The sequence below is a fragment of the Haliotis cracherodii genome, unplaced genomic scaffold (genome assembly GCF_022045235.1).
Source record: "Haliotis cracherodii isolate W230 unplaced genomic scaffold, xgHalCrac1.p SCAF_3, whole genome shotgun sequence".
Classification (NCBI taxonomy): domain Eukaryota; kingdom Metazoa; phylum Mollusca; class Gastropoda; order Lepetellida; family Haliotidae; genus Haliotis; species Haliotis cracherodii.
Genome location: NW_027266286.1, coordinates 54138977 through 54160632, shown reverse-complemented (window position 1 = coordinate 54160632; position 21656 = coordinate 54138977). Strand labels below are relative to the sequence as shown.

At 42.9% G+C, this 21656-nt stretch overlaps 1 protein-coding gene across 2 annotated transcripts in view; it reads right to left on the bottom strand.

The window, feature by feature from the left end:
- Positions 1-21656, bottom strand: part of LOC139474284 (sine oculis-binding protein homolog) — an 87565-nt gene that overhangs the window by 47195 nt on the left and 18714 nt on the right. The window contains exon 1 of one of the 2 annotated variants that reach the window (XM_071257234.1): positions 14622-14706. The exons of the other annotated variant lie outside the window; for it this stretch is intronic. The gene's annotated coding sequence lies outside the window, so the exon portion shown is untranslated. Of the gene's footprint in view, positions 1-14621; positions 14707-21656 lie in introns of those variants that run through there. 2 annotated transcript variants of the gene reach the window in all.

Here is a 21656-nt window from a genome sequence, read left to right as displayed (position 1 = left end):
GGGTATTGATGTGGGGGTGGGTGTACAGACAAGATGGTGGAGGGTGTAGGATGGGGTGTTGATGTGGAGGTGGGTGTACTGACAAGATGGTGATGGGTGTAGGATGGGGTATTGATGTGGGGGTGGGTGTACTGACAAGATGGTGGAGGGTGTAGGATGGGGTATTGATGTGGGGGTGGATGTACAGACAAGATGGTGATGGGTGTAGGATGGGGTATTGATGTGGGGGTAGGTGTACAGACAAGATGGTGGAGGGTGTAGGATGGGGTATTGATGTGGGGGTGGGTGCACAGACAAGATGGTGGAGGGTGTAGGATGGGGTATTGATGTGGGGGTGGGTGTACTGACAAGATGGTGGAGGGTGTAGGATGGGGTATTGATGTCGGGGTGGGTGCACAGACAAGATGGTGGAGGGTGTAGGATGGGGTATTGATGTGGGGGTGGGTGTACAGACAAGATGGAGGTGGGTGTAGGATGGGGTGTTGATGTGGGGGTGGGTGTACAGACAAGATGGTGGAGGGTGTAGGATGGGGTGTTGATGTGGGGGTGGGTGTACAGACAAGATGGTGGAGGGTGTAGGATGGGGTATTGATGTCGGGGTAGGTGCACAGACAAGATGGTGGAGGGTGTAGGATGGGGTATTGATGTCGGGGTGGGTGCACAGACAAGATGGTGGAGGGTGTAGGATGGGGTATTGATGTGGGGGTGGGTGTACTGACAAGATGGTGGTGGGTGTAGGGTGGGGTATTGATGTGGGGGTGGGTGCACAGACAAGATGGTGGAGGGTGAAGGATGGGGTGTTGATGTGGGGGTAGGTGCACAGACAAGATGGTGGTGGGTGTAGGAAGGGGTATTGATGTCAGGGTAGGTGCACAGACAAGATGGTGGTGGGTGTAAGATAGGGTATTGATGTGGGGGTGGGTGTACAGACAAGATGGTGGAGGGTGTACGATGGGGTGTTGATGTGGGGGTGGGTGTACTGACAAGATGGTGGTGGGTGAAGGATGGGGTATTGATGTCAGGGTAGGTGCACAGACAAGATGGTGGTGGGTGAAGGATGAGAAATTTGACATTTTCAACATTATATTTCACCTGAATGCTAAAAGATGACTTTTTTCACTTTTACTTCAATAAATAGTTACACCCAAATCATTTGATATAACGACAGATAGAAACAGAGATCAAGTGTTGAGAAAGTGTTCAGAATGTCATCTGGACTATCACCCAGAGAATTTTTATCTTCATGTTTACAGTATGAAGTCACAGCTTCTGAAACACCCAGGCAGAGAGTTCCACACACACACAAAGAGGAGCAGAGGATTAGGAGTAGGAGACTATTACCCTGATAACATTTTCTCTTTGAAATGTTAGAACATGCGTAGCACATTTTTTAAATGTCTCAAATTCACATCTCCATTTCAAGTGAGCAGAATTTTTCTTAGCAGCAGCTTAAGCACTTCCTGTAGTGCTGATGGCACAAAATCATCTGGAAATCTTTAAAACACTGAAATGTATACTTTATAGTGCAGGGATGTGCTCCAGGAGGGAATATGATGGTGGCAGGCTATAGGTGGGGTGAGGTGGAATGGGGTTAATGTCGCGTCCAAGATTATTGCACTTATATAGCAACGTGCATGTGCGCGTGTGTGGGTGGCTGATTGTACTAGTCCGGACTGATGCTGATTTATAGTGCTACCCCACTAAGATACCATGCCACAGTTTAACATGAGTACCCCACTCAGACACAGTATACCGACTCCGAGCCGACCAGTCCTTGTTTTAGCCCCTTAATGCTGAGGGCCAGATAGGGTAACAACAAGTACCATTTTTTATCGCCTTTCGGTAAGATGCAGCCGGGATCCAACCCCAGGCTTTCCGATCTCTGGGTGGATGTTCTACCACTAGAATGTGGAGGCAGTGGCAGGTTATAGGATGATAGAAGGGTAGCTGTATAGACAAGATGGTAGTGAGTGTAGGATGGGGTTTGTGATGGAGGGGTATGTGTACAGACAGGAGTTGTCATGCAGGGGTAGCATGCAGACAGGATGGTGGTGGAGGTAGGATGGGGGTTGTCATGCAGGGGTATGTGTACAGACAGGATGGTGGTGGAGGTAGGATGGGGGTTGTCATGCAGGGTAGCATGCAGACAGGATGGTGGTGGAGGTAGGATGGGGGTTGTCATGCAGGGGTAGCATGCAGACAGGATGGTGGTGGAGGTAGGATGGGGGTTGTCATGCAGGGGTAGCATGCAGACAGGATGGTGGTGGGTGTAGGATGGGGTTTGTGATGGAGGGGTATGTGTACAGACAGGATGGTGGTGGAGGTAGGATGGGGGTTGTCATGCAGGGTAGCATGCAGACAGGATGGTGGTGGAGGTAGGATGGGGGTTGTCATGCAGGGGTAGCATGCAGACAGGATGGTGGTGGGTGTAGGATGGGGTTTGTGATGGAGGGGTATGTGTACAGACAGGATGGTGGTGGAGGTAGGATGGGGGTTGTCATGCAGGGTAGCATGCAGACAGGATGGTGGAGGTAGGATGGGGGTTGTCATGCAGGGGTAGCATGCAGACAGGATGGTGGTGGAGGTAGGATGGGGGTTGTCATGCAGGGTAGCATGCAGACAGGATGGTGGTGGGTGTAGGATGGGGTTTGTGATGGAGGGGTATGTGTACAGACAGGATGGTGGTGGAGGTAGGATGGGGGTTGTCATGCAGGGTAGCATGCAGACAGGATGGTGGAGGTAGGATGGGGGTTGTCATGCAGGGTAGCATGCAGACAGGATGTTGGAGGTAGGATGGGGGTTGTCATGCAGGGTAGCATGCAGACAGGATGGTGGAGGTAGGATGGGGGTTGTCATGCAGGGGTAGCATGCAGACAGGATGGTGGTGGAGGTAGGATGGGGGTTGTCATGCAGGGGTAGCATGCAGACAGGATGGTGGTGGAGGTAGGATGGGGGTTGTCATGCAGGGGTAGCATGCAGACAGGATGGTGGTGGAGGTAGGATGGGGGTTGTCATGCAGGGGTAGCATGCAGACAGGATGGTGGTGGAGGTAGGATAGGGGTTGTCATGCAGGGGTAGCATGCAGACAGGATGGTGGTGGAGGTAGGATAGGGGTTGTCATGCAGGGGTAGCATGCAGACAGGATGGTGGTGGAGGTAGGATGGGGGTTGTCATGCAGGGGTAGCATGCAGACAGGATGGTGGTGGAGGTAGGATGGGGGTTGTCATGCAGGGGTAGCATGCAGACAGGATGGTGGTGGAGGTAGGATGGGGGTTGTCATGCAGGGGTAGCATGCAGACAGGATGGTGGTGGAGGTAGGATGGGGGTTGTCATGCAGGGGTAGCATGCAGACAGGATGGTGGTGGAGGTAGGATGGGGGTTGTCATGCAGACAGGGTGGGGGTGGGTGTAGGGTGTCCATCGTGTTTAGGATTGGCATGGCAGTGTCTAGCTGTTAGGACAATGGTGACAGGATATAGGAGCAAAACCTTGACGAGGTCCGTCCAGGAAGCATGGAAAGTTAAATAGACCAAGATGGACGTAGATGCATTCCCTGCATACATATACAATGTGGAGGCCTGTTCAAATGGCAAATACTCAATGCTTAAGGTGGAGCTTGTGCACTGAATCAAATGGACTTCAGAATTTCCCTGATAATGAGGCAGTGGCTCTATTTAGAGATGTGATGCAGATGTCATGACGGTTTTGTTCCTGGGGTTACCAAGTGCCTTCAGTAAGTGTTCTGACTGAAATGGATATGTATGTGCAGCAGACAGATGGATGTGTGTTACACACTGTCCAGGGCACAGAGAGGGATTTAAGGAATCAAAGACAGACCCTTTTCACAAGTCACAGTGACACAGGATAGGCTGGACTTTCATGAAGTTCAGAACTAAACAATGCTTAAAGCTGGTAATAGATATGGTCTGGTTCCATCATCCTGAAATGTTGAGGAGGTAGATAAGCATGTAAGTGATACCTGTAGATATAGGTATGGGGGATGCAGAGGAGGAAAACAGGTTGGGGAACGCAGGGGAGGGGATGACTGGGTCTTAAAGGTGCAACATCAGATTACCTTTATCTTTTTTTTTTAGATGATCTCAGAAAGGGCACTCCCTGCACAGATATTCAATATATATAGATTGATTTTAAGAATAGATAAACATTGAACCTGTTTCTGCATAAAAACAGATCGCAGTGAAAAGAGACTGAAGAAGCAGCTGATAAATATCGCTGACAAACATAGGAAAACCAGTGCACCAGTATTTGTTTGTTTGTTTGTTTAACATCTGACATAACAATTTTCAAATGAGATTGGGTATTTCGTTTTGAATCCAACATACTTGTCAAAAACATGTATTTGAATTAATGTGTAGGCAAAATACCTCAAAATGATATGCACAGTTTAAGAATTTTAACCAGTTCACCTCACACCTTTAAACACTCTGAAGTGATAGAGTAAGCCAGACTGCTGATGGTGATGCTGGAAACGGGAAGCAATGAAGGGGAGGTAATAGAGCAAGGCTGGGTGGGAGCTGGTTTAATGGAGAGCACATTGGAAGGTGGACACGAAAAACAATATAGAAAAACACCACAAACATCAATAGTGACCATCACTGCAACAATCAATAGTGACCATCACTGCAACACTCAATAGTGACCATGACTGCAACCCTCAATGGTGACCATCACTGCAACACTCAATAGTGACCATCAATGCAACCATCAATAGTGACCAAACAATGCAACCATCAATAGTGACCATCACTGCAACCCTCAATAGTGACCATCATTGCAACCCTCAATAGTGACCATCACTGCAAACATCAATAGTGACCATCACTGCAACCATCAATAGTGACCATCACTGCAAACATCAATAGTGACCATCACTGCAACCCTCAATAGTGACCATCACTGCAACACTCAATAGTGACCATCACTGCAAACATCAATAGTGACCATCAATGCAACCATCAATAGTGACCATCACTGCAACCGTCAATAGTGACCATCACTGCAACCATCAATAGTGACCATCACTACAACCATCAATAGTGACCATCAATTCAACCATCAATAGTGACCATCACTGCAACACTCAATAGTGACCATCACTGCAACCATCAATAGTGACCATCACTGCAAACATCAATAGTGACCATCACTGCAACCATCAATAGTGACCATCACTGCAACCCTCAATAGTGACCATCACTACAACCATCAATAGGGACCATCAATGCAACCCTCAATAGTGACCATCACTGCAACCCTCAATAGTGACCATCGATGCAACCATAAATAGTGACCATCACTGCAGCCATCAATGGTGACCATCACTGCAACACTCAATAGTGACCATCACTGCAACCCTCAATGGTGAGCATCACTGCAACCATCAACAGTGACCATCACTGCAACCCTCAGTGGTGACCATCACTGCAACCGTCAATAGTGACCATCACTGCAGCCCTCAATAGTGACCACCACTGCAACCCTCAATAGTGACCATCACTGCGACCATCAAGAAAAATGAGAAGCACCTTCACACAAGAAAAATATCAGGGATGTACAACTCTGAGTAAAGAGGGGGGTGGGAGCTTAGTGGGGAGAGGAAGAGGGGGGTCAGGTAGCACCAAATCTAGACTTGGCAGGGTTTCATCTCGCTATCAGGTAGCACCCATTGCATGTATCCCTTTCAAACAGCACTCTGGCTTGCTCCACCAGGTTGGCAGAAATAGATGGTGGAAATCCGACACCCCACCTCAGAAGGTCGATGCTTCAATGTATATATCTTATCTACCTTGGATGTGCTAACTAAACTTGTAGTAATGGGAACCAGCCTGAGGTTTGGATTTCCCCGACATTGAGAGAGGTGTACATCCCAGAGAGTGTCTGTCTACCTTACTGGCTTCACCGATTACATGCCTGCTAGCCCGCAAGCTTAACCCATTATACTCCCTAACTGGGCTTTGGGTGGTGCGCTTACATAAATCCATGGATAGCGGTCACTTGGATTACAAGTTTATTAAATGTCAAGAAATTAATGAAGGAGAAACCTCTTTTGATTTTTTTTTAAATACAGCAATATTAAGTAGAGGGGGAAAATATTGTGTTTCAGTTCTAAATCTTGTTAATGACTTCCACATGAACTTTGGTATGCAATTACAGTGTGCTCAACCTATTAGAGTAGTCATCTGAGCAATCATAGGCTATTATCTATATCGGGATTTGTTTTCTTATATCCAATAGAACTTTATATTTACAATGATCCTTTATGCAAAGTTATCATATACGAGTTTAAGTTATTAGAAACATCAAATGATAGATATCCTAAACAATGCTATAAAACTTTTATGTAATTTAGAACTAGCTTGGCAAACAACTTGCGTTTCACACAAGACAATTTTATCATATTTACAATGAAGCTTATTGCAAAGTTATTACAAACGTGTTTAAGTTATTAGAAACGTCAAACAATAAATATCCTAAACAATGCTATAAAATGTTTATGTAATTTAGAACTAGCTTGGCAAACAACTTGAGTTTCACACATCTAAAAAGGCTCATTGTTGGATATGTATAGAAGTCTGAAGCAATCAAAGGCAATGGAAACTTATGTAGTTAATCTCATATCCAAACAAACAAGACATAGAATTACTTTGTTAATAATCCACTTAATTTGAATGTGGGTCGAAGGTAAGGTGAACCCTGTCACCTAAAAATATGTAACATCTGTCACTACACTGCTGACGAAAATGAGTATTATAATTATATAGTGTACTGTGTAGGCAGAGTTACGTCATAAATATCTGGGGGCACAGGTGGCCCAGTCGTCTAAGGCGCCGCAATTCGCTGTGCTGAGTTGAGTCCCTTAGGCACGCCAGAAACCTATAATTGTGGGTTCGAATCCCGGTTCGCCCCGATTATGTTTCTAGGTTTGTCAGCACAATACCTGTGCTCGTGGGTTTCACCAAAGTGGTAAATATCTGAGGCCTGCATCACTTCGGGCTTTCCTCCCACATTAAGCTGATAGGCCTTGATATGACTGGAATACGGTTAAAAGCAGTGTTAGACCCAACTCACTCACTCACTCATAAATATCTCAAGGATATCCCTCCATGCTAAAAGGGACTATTTAATACAAATTATTAAATCTGGTATTAAATCCAAGTATTGGGATTAATTACAGAAACTATATAAAGGATGCATTTGCTGTGTGTTCCTCATACTACAGAGTGTCACATATCTGACAAATGATACCGTATTCGATATAATAAGCGCCCAGGGCCCTCTCAAAATTAGAAATAGGGGGCTCTTATTAGAATATTATTTTGGTGAAAAAAAACAGAGTTGAAAGATAAAGTTCATGGTTTATGCTGACAGCCTGAAATGTTTATGCACGACAAATATATTTTTCTAGAATTTAATTGCCCATAATAAAGGGTGCATATAACACACGTGTGCGTATTGTACGTGAATAAATAAGTCTTGTGAACATTGATCAATCGGAAGGGGTGCTAATTGGGGTTGTTCACTAGCCAATATATTAGCAAATATCGCTTATTAGAGCGGGGCACTTATTACGTTGAATACGGTAAATGTTAGTTTGCCACTCACTCGTATAGAAATATTATTTGTAAACAACACTTTCGTACATGGACCAAAGGCCTAATACAGAATAGAGTTGATTGATTTCATTTGAAATTTTGAGAACATTTTCAAACCTAACAAAGAAACATTCTGTCTTTTGCAAGAAAGAAGAATATTTATTAACTGACAATATTTATTTGAGGGAAACTGACATTTACCAGAACATTAAATTCATATTCAAATATGAAACACATCAAATGTTCCTAACTATCACCCATTTTTTTCTAGTTATCCTTATCTAGTTTTATAATTCGATACTCGATAATCTTCATATTTCTTACATAAAACTGTATCCTCTTTTTAATCAAAATTGAAGAAGCAATGAAATTCTAGGAAGAATCCATATATATTGTGATTGCTGTCATTGGTTTCAGGCTGAAAACTTGACAGGTTCTGTCTTGCTTCTCTGAAGCCTCTTGATTTCTGAGAGTTATATATTATAACATAAAGGACATTATATATCTGGTATTAATAAAAATGAAATCTGAAGCAGGCTATCTTAAAATAATATATACAGCACATTACAGCGGAAGAGAGAATCTCTACACCTCATGAACATAATGGTCAGTCTGATTTATAACAAAAGTGTCAATACAAAAAGAGATTTATTGTAATTAGTGTCACATTCATAAGGACAAATGAACAATATTCTGGTTTCACATCATCAATTTACACTAAGTAACAGCCCAACGGCAACCCTTAAGTTCTTTCAAACAATAGTCATGCTAAATATTGTACAAGTTCTATATTTGTTCATTGAGACTATGAGATATTATCTTGTTTTTGTCGAATGTGTGTGTGTGTGTGTGTGTGTGTGTGTGTGTGTGTGTGTGTGTGTGTGTGTGTGTGTGTGTGTGTGTGTGTGTGTGTGTGTGTGTGTGTGTGAACAAGACAAAGTTTAACATGAATACCCCACACAGACACAGTATACTGACTCCAAGCTGACCAACCAGTCGTTGTTTTAGCCCCATTTTATCAAAATTGGTCCTCTGAAACCTGTGCCGATCGTAAGAGGAGACCAAATGGATCAGTTGGTCAGGCTTGTTGACTTGGTACTTGGTTGACTGCAGGGCATCGTACCTGACTGTGTTGATTGTCTGGTCCAGACTTGATTATTTTCAGGCTACTGATACAACTGAAACATTGCTGAGTGAAGTGTCAAACAGCAAACAAATCTGCCCGGAGATAAAATGAATGAAAATCCTGTATGCTTATTAAAAATATGATTTTTAAACACTTTACTTTCTATTATGTAAATAACTTTCTTTTCAAGACATTTTTAGGAAAATAACTTTAAAGTCAAATGTGACAAAATCCTATTGTTTTATCACATCCTTTGGGCGTATTGACCAAAAGACTCTGTAAATTAGAAATCACATCAATCTGGCCTGATATAAAAAACATAAAAGCTCCAAATAAAGTACAATTATATATCAAATCCACTTTCCCGATCTCAACAACTAGATATGACTCACAGCACAACACAAAGTCATTATGGCAAAGGATGTTTCACATCAGATCAACACCATCAAAACAATATATCGACGAGACAGTCAGTAAACTTCTGTTTCCAAACAACCATTACCGAAATTGTGACAAACCCTTGACTACCGGTAATGAAGTTTTGCATGTGTGAGAATAAGGCCTATGAAGCCTACAAATGTGTTAGAAATGGATAGTATCATGGAAACCTCTGTAACGACAGTGCTTAAAGCAAGTGTAACAAGAAACTAACTATTATTTTATGATCAGTCTGACAGTTAGGATTCACATTCTTAATATGTCTAAACAAAAATACCCCGAGGGCAACAGGATACCTGTCTGGGTCTTTCTCTGAAGTCTGTGGAGTGGTTCAGATTTCCTTCAAATTGAGTTGAAATGTCTGATGCCTGCAATCATTTCAAAATGTGCTTGTATCATATGTCATGAAAACTCGGACTGCAATGTTACTTCTTAAACAACATCACAATGTATTTGCTTCGAGGTGCAATGCTCAACTATATTTAATTGAAATTTTATGTTGGGTTTTCAAAAGTTAGTGGCCATTGGTGACATCAACATCTACTTAAAAAGACAAATAACCTGTAAGACTGGTCATCCTTTTGACCTAATGTTTGACAGGAACTGACCTAAATGTTCTGGGCCCTGTTCTATCAAGCGATTGTATCGCACTGTTTGTTTGTTTGTTGTTTATCGCAACACTCAGCAATAATCAAGACAGTGGTATGCCAGCGGTATGTAAATAATCAAGTCAGACAATCCACTGATGGACATCATGAACATCAATCCACACAATTGGGATCAATGACATGCATCAACCTAGTCAGCGAGCCAGAACAACCGATCCCATTAGTCACCTCTTTCGACAAGCATAGTCACCTGTTATGGCAAGCATGGGTTGCTGAAGACCTATTCTACCCCAGATCTTCACAGGTAGGTGTAGCGCTATGACTGTCATAAGTATGGGCGTTATGATCATCTTAGCACTATGATTGCTTAGTGGAACGGGGACCTGGTAGCTCGGTCATAGCTAATTGCCTTGCTTCACCACCCTGAAGATGGGTTCCATGTGTGAGTGAGTGAGTGAGTGAGTCTGGGGTTGTCTCTGGACAGTGAATAGTGGCCAGCTCTGGACAGTGAATAGTGGTCTGAGGAACCCAGCTCTGGACGGTGAACAGGGGTCTGAGGAACCCAGCTCTGGACAGTGAATAGTGGTCTGAGGAACCCAGCTCTGGACAGTGAATAGTGGCCAGCCTTGGACAGTGAATAGTGGTCTGTGGAACCCCGCTCTGGACAGTGAATAGTGGCCTGAGGAACCCAGCTCTGGACAGTGAACAGGGGTCTGAGGAACCCAGCTCTGGACAGAGAATAGTGGTCTGGGGAAACCAGCTCTGGACAGTGAATAGTGGTTTGAGGAACCCAGCTCTGGACGGTGAACAGGGGTCTGAGGAACCCAGCTCTGGACTGAATAGTGGCCTGGGGAAACCAGCTCTGGACAGTGAATAGTGGTCTGGGGAACCCAGCTCTGGACAGTGAATATTGGTCTGAGGAACACAGCTCTGGACAGTGAATAGTGGCCTGAGGAACCAAGCTCTGGACAGTAAATAGTGGTCTGGGGAACCCAGCTCTGGACAGTGAATAGTGGTCAGAGGAACCCAGCTCTGGACAGTGAATAGTGGCCTGAGAAACCCAGCTCTGGACAGTGAATAGTGGTCTGGGGAACCCAGCTCTGGACAATGAATAGTGGTCTGAGGAACCCAGCTCTGGACTGAATAGTGGCCTGAGTAACCAGTCTCTGGACTGAATAGTGGCGCCTTGTACAACTGGTCCTCACTTGGGGGATGGAACATTGTTAAGGCTCACGGACCCACCGATTCTAATTTTTGAGAAAATATAAAAAGAAAAATCAATGTTTTTCCCGCCGATAGCCACATGGTCAGTTATTTTTTTTGTTATCATCACCTTTTAATAAAAAAACATATGAATTTACTATGTAAACTAGTAAAGAGAAACATAATCAATCTTTGATGATCTCGAAGCCGAACATGAATAGCCTCCCTTGACAGCTGTCCGTGTTGTAAATGGTAGAATTTTTAGTGTTACAAGGGGCTTTATCGTCCCAAATGGCAGTCTTTTGAGCACAAAATATGTTCATAAAGTATGCCAGAGGCATTTAGAAAAATGCTTCTGGCTTTTTTTCTTTTTTTTTCTCCTCCAACCCTGAATTTGGGCTGAAAAACCTGTAATCCTAAAAATAAAAAAAGCCTGGCCTAACAGCAATGTCACTAGAATCCTCATCAATAATGTCCACAAAGCAATCATAGTGCTACGATTGTCCTAAGTCTATGTTAAAGTATAGGAGTTACGATTATCTTAGTGCTACGATTGCCGTAAGTCTATGTGTAAGTATGGAAGTTATGATCATCTTAGTGCTACGACTGTCGTAAGTGTATGTTCTAGTATAGGAGTTACGATCATCTTAGCCCTAATCTGGATTAGTCGCAAGTTCCAATGTTCACACAGTTTAGCCCTTTGAAGGTTCATATTCCAATGAACTCACACAAATGATAGTAAATTCTTAATTAATTCCACTTGTCTCAAATAATTTCTGTGTTATCTTCGGCAGTTTTAATGTATGATTCTCAGCTGCACCACTTCATATCAGTGACAGATTTATGAATATGTGTCACCCCAATATATGACACGCCACACGACAGTTCAAGTTTCACAGAAAACAATTCCAGTAGATATCTTAAGTCTCATACCTTTTGTAAAGTTTAAGGAGGCTGTATCTTATGAGCAAACATGATGCCATTTGACATAATGATATTTCAAATAGTTCATGTGTCTGACATGTTCTTTTGTTGATTTACATTTTAACCTTTTAACCTATTCCCTCATTTCTGCATTCTCCTAGCATGACACACAAGACGTCACATTCTGAGGAACAAATAGCACTGGACAAACTTGCACAGGAGTAACAAGTGTTGGTGACGAGTGCAGAAGAGTAGATATCAGGTGATGGAGAAACGGAATATTGAAATCACTTGATGCTGATGTGTCATCATGATGTGTGATAGGTGTGAAGTGAGTGGTGTTGGTGTGCTGTGGATGAGTGAGTGAGTGAAGTAAATTAGTATTGAGGTGAGGTGAGGTGAAATGGGGTTTGGCGTCGTGTCCAAGATTATTGCACTTATTATAGCGACGTGCATGTGTGTGTGTGTGTGTGTGTGTGTGTGTGTGTGTGTGTGTGTGTGTGTGTGTGTGTGTGTGTGTGTGTGGCTGCTTGTACTAGTCCGGACTGATGCCGATTTATAGTGCTAGCCCACTGAGATACCATGCCGCAGTTTACCATGAATACCCCACTCAGACACAGTATACTGACTCCGAGCCGACCAGTCCTTGTTTTAGCCCCTTAATGTCGAGCGCCAGACAGGGTAACAACAAGTACCATCTATTAACATCTTTTGGTATGACGCAGCTGGGGATCTCCAGGCGGACGCTCTACCACTAGACCACGGAGGCGGTCAAATTAGTATTGAAGCTACTTGATGCTGATGTGTGATAGGTGTGAAGTGAGTGGTGTTGGTGTGTTGTGGATGAGTGAGTGGACTAAATTAGTATTGAAACTACTTGATGCTGATGTGTGATAGATGTGAAGTGAGTGGTGTTGGTGTGTTGTGGATGAGTGGGTGGACTAAATTAGTATTGAAACTACTTGATGCTGATGTGTCATCATGATGTGTGATAGGTGTGAAGTGAATGAAGTGAGTGGGTGGGTGTTGTCATGGGTGTATGGGTGGGAGTGGGTGGGTTGTTTTTGGTTTGGTTCGTTGTCTAACGCTGCACTCAGCAATATTCCAGCTATATGACGGCGGTCTGTAAGTAATCGAGTCTGGACTAGACAATCCAGTGATTGACATCATGAGCATTGATCCACGAAATTGGGATTGATGACATGCATCAACCAAGTCAGCGAGACCTGACCACCCAATCCCGTTAGTCGCCTCCTACGACAAGCATAGTCACCTTTTACGGCAAGCAAGGGTTTTTGAAGACCTATTCTACCCCGGATCCTGTCGGGTCGAGTGGGTGGGTTGAGTGAGTGAAGCTACAGTCAATGATTTAAGGAGAGAGAGCAAAATCTGTATGTCCATTTTGACCATGATTTCACCCTTGAACTTTAACCACAATTATTTAATGGTTCCAATTTGTGGAAAATTAGTTTTAAATATCTGGCAACCAAGACATAAAAAGTCTGCCCTTAAGAAGATATAGTCCCTACAAAGTTCTCCTTTAAATTAGGGTAGCTGTCTTAAGGGAACTTGGCTAGCTAAATGTGATTCCATATATTGATTCCATCTGATTCTAGTGCATATGAATCTGACCAATGAAGATCCAGGGTAGAATAGGTCTTCAAAAACCCATGCTTGCTGTAAAAAGTGACTATGTTTGTTGTAAGAGGTGACTAACCTGATTGGTTGGCCAGGCTCGCTGACTTGGTTCATGCATGTATGTCATCATATCCCAATTGCATTGATTGAGGTCATGATGTCAATCACTGGATTGTTTGGTCCAGACTTGATTATTTACAGATCGCCGTCATACAGCTGGAATATTGCTGTGTGCAATGTTAAACAACAAACAAAACAGAAACACTTATGAATCTATAAGTTAATGATTATCATAATTACAAAACAGCACTCTGTTTCAAACAAAGTGTAATAACATCATCTAGTCCTAGACCTGAATTAGACAGTTCCCCTTTAACGCCTACACAGCAATACAGTCTACAATGTATTCCATTTTGGAAAAATCCAGAACAAAAACATCCCTCCATCATTGCAAGCTACTTTTGTCTGTGTCTGTAGAGAGGTACACAATTGGCAATTGTCTGCTACTTCAATGATGGTAAATGGGCATTGCCCCAGACTGTACCAGATCAGGATTCACTTACAGGGATGTCAAGAGACCTAGCAGGGTCAATAGACCTCTCAATGTCAGAAACTAACAACTTTGTCAACATTTCCCCACAACGCCTCTACGGACCCAGATCTCTCCACCTTGAAAGATGATCAGTTATCAATCAATTGATTGCTATTAGCTAATTAATGATCCCTATTTAGATCCTATTCACGACCCATTCTCATTTTTCCAATTAGACAGTCAGTGGCTATTGTAACAGACGAGCATCTGATAGAAGCTTATTTCATCAGCTTAAGAGGCGGACGGCTTTCTCTTTGAAGTGTCGCCTCGTCAACTAGCGGGGAACTGTAACCCTGACACACACTGCTACCATAAACTGATAGAATACAAAGAAAAATTCAAAGAGAAATTGATGAGGTTTTCAAAGAGATATATAGGTGTCACGGAGTCGCAATGGGCCCCGGCGATAGCAGGGCCTCAGGTAGCAACTGGAGAATGGTGGCAGACGACCAAACTAGAGCCATATCGGGTCTCCCCTACCTTAACGGCAATGCCTGCCCCTCCCCTGCAGATGTCTTCCGTGGTGTATTAATCTCAGTCCTTATTGATTCAGAGTGGAAATTGGCTGTAACACTATAGCCTCTTAGTCTAGGGACAGGGAGAATGTTGGAATTGGTGTAACCCGACACCTCCAGCTAGGGTGTTGCCGTCTGCATAAGGAAATTACTTCAAGCGGGTCCCGCCACATGTCTGCCGCAGCTAGTCTATCTACCGCTCCGATTTCATGGCAGATAAATAGCATAACAAATACAATTATAATAGCAAAAAATTGGGTAATTTGATCTGTTCCCAAAATGTCAGTATTGAAGCCCTGTCGTGCTTTTATTCAGCGGAGCACCGTTCCTCCCATTTGTTCGGCGGATCAGGTGTCACAAATAGCAACGATCACGTTGCATTATTTCTGTGCACTCCCCAGAATCATAATATGTGCTTCCTCCGTGCTCCATACAAGTGAACATTTCTCAGTCTGGGTCGAAGTAGACGTGGTGGTATACTCTCCACGTAACATCCACGCAGGCCGTTTGTCATGTAGTTTTGAAGACTACACCTGAATTTTTGACATTTGATCTCCTCGCCTAATAAAATTTCTGGCCGTTGCGTCTGCTCTAGGCAACACGAGCCCTAGACAGCTGGGAAGACGGCTCGGGTTGCAGGAAATAATTACAAATTTCCATGAGTGAAAAATACAAGCTACTTTAGAGGCGTAGAGCAATATCAACCACTGCAATATGGAGCCTGAAATAGTTTTTCTATTACATCGATCGTAAATTTCATGAGGTTTGCCGCCGTCCCACAAGGATTTACCTACGTATATCGTCTATCTCAAGTTCTTTCTTTGATCAATACATCCATTCATTAAAGGACTTTCTTTTCGGAACTGACGCTGGGTCCCATATCAAGTTAACGTCACCATTGCAACTTCCTTGACTGTTACGCGAAGGCCACATTGGCCGTTCATTGATCTAAAGGCCATACTGCATAATAACGGGTATCAACTTACACAATTTGTGAGATGGAATATGTATAAAATATGCAATTACAGCAGTCAACTGCGCGACGGTGGGTATCTAATTTAATATTAATAATTTTATGTTTGAAATTTGATCTCCAAACAGACGGGGTACGTTTCATCACTAGGCTTTGTGCATGACAAAACAAAAAATGGCCAAAGTTTTCTTAAAGATTCACAATCGATTTTTGCAAACCGTTTTAATGGATAGGCTGTTTGGCAGACTTAGGTTACCTACTCAAAATTATCTTGTTCAATCGGGAACTGGGGAACTCGAATCTAATATTACAATCAACACAAACTGTAAATGGTGATTACTTAACAATGTGCATCAGGTTCTTACTGGGCCTTGTCTTCAGTAATGTCTGGTAGTAGCTGCAGAACAGGAATGGTGACCACGTTAATGCTTGTATCATACGTCTAAGTCGAATAATTCAAATTTCACCAAAAAAATTCCATCACTCCTATTCATTATACAACATATTGCATCAATCAAAAATATTTTCGTGACACGAAACTGGGATAAAAATACATATATGAATTAATAATTTGAAGGGTATTACTGAAATGTTAACATGGCATGTCAATATTTCCCTGAAGATGCATTTTTGAGGATGCCGATGTGGCATCATTTTTTATATACTACACACAACAAGTTAAGGAACACCAACAACTGGACGGCTGGGTTGCAACTACAGTAAACTACGGTTATAACGAACACGCTTATAACGAACTGGCGGATATAACGAACTAACTTTTTAGTCCCGACTATTTGCTGTCGTTATCCTGTATGTATGCTTATAACGAATTACGTTTATAACGAACTAAAACTAGCAGTCCCTTTGAGTTTGTTATAACCGTAGTTGACTGTACAGTTATACGAAAACGTCTGGTGGTCTTTAACTTCTTTTGAGTTATATATAATTTCTTACATGGAGCATCCGTGGGGGAGTAAGACAACAGAAGAAAATTTTTGTTGCATTAAAATCTTTAAAAATATGAAACCTATAAAAAAAACATTTTGGGTTTAAACAACGTACATTTATTTTAAATTCTCTTCTGATACACCAAAAGTGCAATCAAATGACTGTTCTTAAACCAAACAAATATGATCAAATGTTTCATGTTTAAAGGATTAAGCCATCCGGATGAATGATTATGTCGCCCGATTTCCTGTTGTTCAAAACTGCCCACTTCATTTATAAATTTTATGTATGCTAAGATAACAATACGGAATCTCACCACGAAGCATACTGAATTTGTAAAGCGTTTTCTTTCGCTTTTTAACATAGTATCGTTCGTAAAAGGTCGATAAGAGATAGATTTGCCTAGAAAACCTATTCATCGGCGGTTAGGCTTGCGCGTCTGACGTTCTGGCACTAGTATAAATATTTAATTCGACCAATAGCTGTAAGCCCGGGCATTTGTCTGCCGCGATTACCGACACTCAACCCCCTTGCGACCACGAGACGACACCCCACCCCCAACCACAGCCCCAAGGCCTCGTGTTCTCGGTTCTGTGAGCAACTGATGACGTTGCTGAAGGCGATAATTCCTCCCGCCCTTGGCTCCCCAACACATCTTCCCAGTGTGACAAACATCCAAAACCCCTGGCCCATCCACGATCCTACATCACCACTCGACCAACCCAGATCCTGGCCCCTATACCCCATCTTCATCCTTGTTCCATTCATCAGCCACCCCAAGGGGATTGATTGTTGGTTAGGATAGGTACCTATCAGCCCGTGGTGATCCAATACTGGGCCGGGTGGTCAGGCTCGGAAATTTAGTTGATGGCGTGTAACCGTACCCCAACTGCGGACAATATCGATCGCTGGATTGTCCATGTAAACCACCATTGAACTATATAATAGCCTACACAATGTACCAATGCCAACAACATGCCTCCTATGTTCATGTATGTGTATGTACACGTGTTAAAGGAGTTCTGAAAGTACGAACCCTTGGGAATCCCAGGTGAGAATATAGGCCCCCAGCAACTTATGCTTGTCTTTCGCGGCGACTAAATGGATCGGGTGATCAGGTGATTTGGTTAACTGCATGTTATCGTATCCAAATTGCGTGGATCGATGCTCATGAAATCGACGACTGGATTGTCTGGACCACACTCGAGTATTTATAGATTGCCGCCATGTTGCTGGAATATTGCTGAGCGGACGTTAAACGACAAACAAACAAATCAAATCAGCAAACATCTATCACCACAAGCACGCACGCACACGCACTCTGCACGAACGCAAACACACACACACACACACACACGAACACACACGCAAGCAAATAAAAAAAATTTAAAAAAGCAATCCCAAAGTCCCCAAATCCTTAACGTCCACCTTGACATTACTAGACTTCGTGACTGAAAAATAAAAGCAAAGAAAATCCCATGTGAACTATCCAGTGACATATGTGAAACATTCAGATCTCATTTCATTTAATGCTGCGGAATCAGTGGAGCGCAGTATGAATAAATGAAGAGTTATCAAGTACATTAGCACAATGGGGTGATGATCCGACTGGCAAGACCACTGACATGACGGCGGCGGCGTGTAATTCACTCCTTGTTCTGTTCGCTCCAACGCACCTGTAGCAGTGAACGGAGTGAATGTGTTTTACGCATGAGGAAATGAAACATAGATCAAGGTAATTGGCAAAGAGAAGTCAAATCTACAAAAGATGATTGCAAACTTGTGGTCAAAAGTGTAAGCATTTGTCAAAATGTGTTACGCCAAGGTAGCCATAGTGAAGTCGATGTTACGGAAACAGTGGTCAATAATGTGAACATTTGCTGTTTGTTTGTTTGTTTGTTTGTTTGTTTGTTTGTTCCAGCTATATGGCGGCGGCCTGTAAAAATTGAGTCTGGACCAGACGATTGACATCATGAGCATCGATCTACGCAGTTGGGATACGATCGCGATGACAATGCATTAACCAAATCAGCGAATCTGACCAGGCGATCGTTTTTGTAATATATAGGGTCTTACTTCGCGAAGTGAATCCAGTGACGTGAACACCTTGATTAAAAACATGAAAACATTTGGAAAATATTTGTTGACGCCGATTTGGCGGTACACATGCTTTGCAAACCCTGCAATCGACCGAAATCTGCACGGCAGTTTACGAACTGGATGTCGATTTCATTACGCGATTTTGATTGGACTATTCATAGACTCGTTAGTCCAGCCCAAATATAACTCCATAATTGCGGCCTAGTTCGGGAAGGGTGGAACCTGGACTTTTATAGTCAGTTAACTCACTTGCCTCGGGAAGATGGGTTGCTGAAGACCAATGACCAATTCTAACCCGGATCACATCACGGGGGGGGGGGGGGGGGGGACAAGCAGGTGTTCCTCGGATCTGCAAGGGGACCTGTTATCAACATATGCAGGACAACCTCGTTTATCCGGATAAACTGCAGAAGGTGAAACATCCGGAGTAAAGAATTACAACCAGGTAGCAGAGCCCTTAAGGATATCCGGTATATTAAGAATCTTAACTTCTCTGTGATATAGATGGAATCATTCAACGTCTTAACAGTTCTGCATGAAAGTATAATTAATAGAATAGTGTAACATTCTTAGATATTATAATTTATTAGTCTACATTCGCCGAACCAATACTGCAATCTTAAGGTCCATAACACTACTAAGATACCCGTATCAAATACATCACCACCGATCGCGACCATTGCTTGGTTGTTTCATTTTCAGCTACCATCAAACATGGATGTATACTAACTTTTGACCGTTTTTAATGTGAAAACATCATCATTTCTACATGTCAGTGTGTTAAATTTCTGCAAATGAATAGAAAGTCTGCATTTAAATTTGTTTCCTCAATTTCTAACACACACACACACACACACGCGCGCGCGCGCGCGACGCACGCACACACACATTCCACTAAGGCTGTCATATGCAAAGTTTCACGCAATGAGGTTAGGATACATTGATGTCCTAGTCGAAAGAACGTCGCTAATCACCTTCACCTTGTTTGATATATACGTGTAACTCGGTAATAGAAACTCGGTATTTGATTATCTTCTGTACGTTTCAAGTCCGCGACAGATTGATTTTTGATATGTCGTTAAATCACCCGATTCACGGCAGTTCGAGTTGTGCAGTAAACACAAACCCAACAGACATCCTTACCGGTATCTACACACAGTGAGTTAGTGAGTGAGGTAGGTTTAACGCCACTTTTAACGCCGTATTTCAGTGGTGCCGCGACGTGTCAGTTTAATGTGGGAGGAAATCCCGAAGCGATGCAGGTCTTAGACGTTTACCACTTTAGTGGAACCTACGAGTACGGGTGTAGTGATGACAAACCTAGACAAAAGAATCGGGGCGAACCAGAATTCGAACCCTCCTCCATCATTGGTTTCTGGCGTGCCTGCACACAGAATTGTGGCGCCTTAAACGCCTGGGCCCCGTGTCCTCAACATACACACAGGGTGCAAACGACGAGCGTCCGACACGTGGGTTGACAGATCAACGGAGTTTCATTGTATGAGAAATTTGGTTACGGAAACACAGACGCCACCCAATAGATATAGAACGTACCCGAAGCGACCGATATATGCCAGCAATTCATCACCTTGATTCTATTGCATATTGTAGGATTAAATCACTTTTTTAAAATCTCCTTTTCTGAAAATCATAGCCAGAAGAACTGAAATTGCTAATAATGTTGATTACGTATGGGGACCCAGGTGGGCCGATCGGAAACGCGATTTAATTTGCATGTTGAGTTGTGACTTCGGCATACCATGGCGGCAGGGCCATTCATCACCTTATGTAGAATGTTCTTTATGGTTTAAGATACACGATTAATAACGTGGATAAAAACCTGATGGAATGCATGATCTTTTTAACCAATGGGAAATATAGTGTGTGTGAGATTTCACACTAATTGATTAAAATACTTGTTTGGGAACTGCCGTCTCCAGATCCGGTTTATTTTTTTTGAAGAACCTATTAGCATCCTAGTTCGAAATCCTCACTGCTGTGGAATGGATAGAGCGGTATATGCCTTAGGACTTCTCCAGCTTAATAAGTAGCCCAGTGTCTGAAGTTTTCACTCGTCACACCGAAGATCTTGGTTCGATTCCTTACATGGATTTTGTATTTGAAGTTCCTTCCTAGTATTCCAAGCTCTGATATGGCGGAAGTTTTGCCAAAACCATACCCACTCACTTAACGCTAACCCGTAGGGACCTGCGTTAGATTAGAACCCCAAAACTCTATAGTTTGTCATGGGAGACGACGAAATTGGATAAGTGGTCAGACACGTTGACACGCATGTCATCATCGGATCCCGATCGTGTTGTTCATTATATCAAAAACATTTTGGTCTTGTCGTGATTCCTCTGATTGTGGGTTCGAATCCCGGTTCGCCCCGATTATGTTTCTAGGTTTGTCAGCACCATACCCGTGCTCGTGGGTTTCACCAAAGTGGTAAACGTCTGAGACCTGCATCACTTCGGGCTTTCCTCCCACATTAAGCTGTTACGCCTTGATATAACTGGAATACTGTTTAAAGCGGCGTTAAACCCAACTCACTCACTCACTCACTTGTCGTGATTCAGTTATTTACAGGTCGCCGTGATATTGCTGACTCACAGGAACTCGATATTAGCGTGTATAGCATTTTATATTCGTAGAGAAAACATTCACACCCCTCTATACATCTCTACGAATAAATTATGCTATACACACTATCATCGAGTTCCTGTACGCTGACTGTGGCGTTAAAGTCAAAACACCGCTTGCACAAACCACACATACAGACCCATGCAATGGGACACCCTCATGCTGTCACTGCTCCAGAATTCACTTTCAGATAACAAATACATGTTCCATATCCGTTATTATACACCTAAACCTTGAAGTTAACTTTTTTTAAAGTACATATATTCCAGCCAAGCTTAAATGACTTACCAACGTTCACTTAGTCTTAGCTGCATGAAACAACCTTTCCAAGAAACC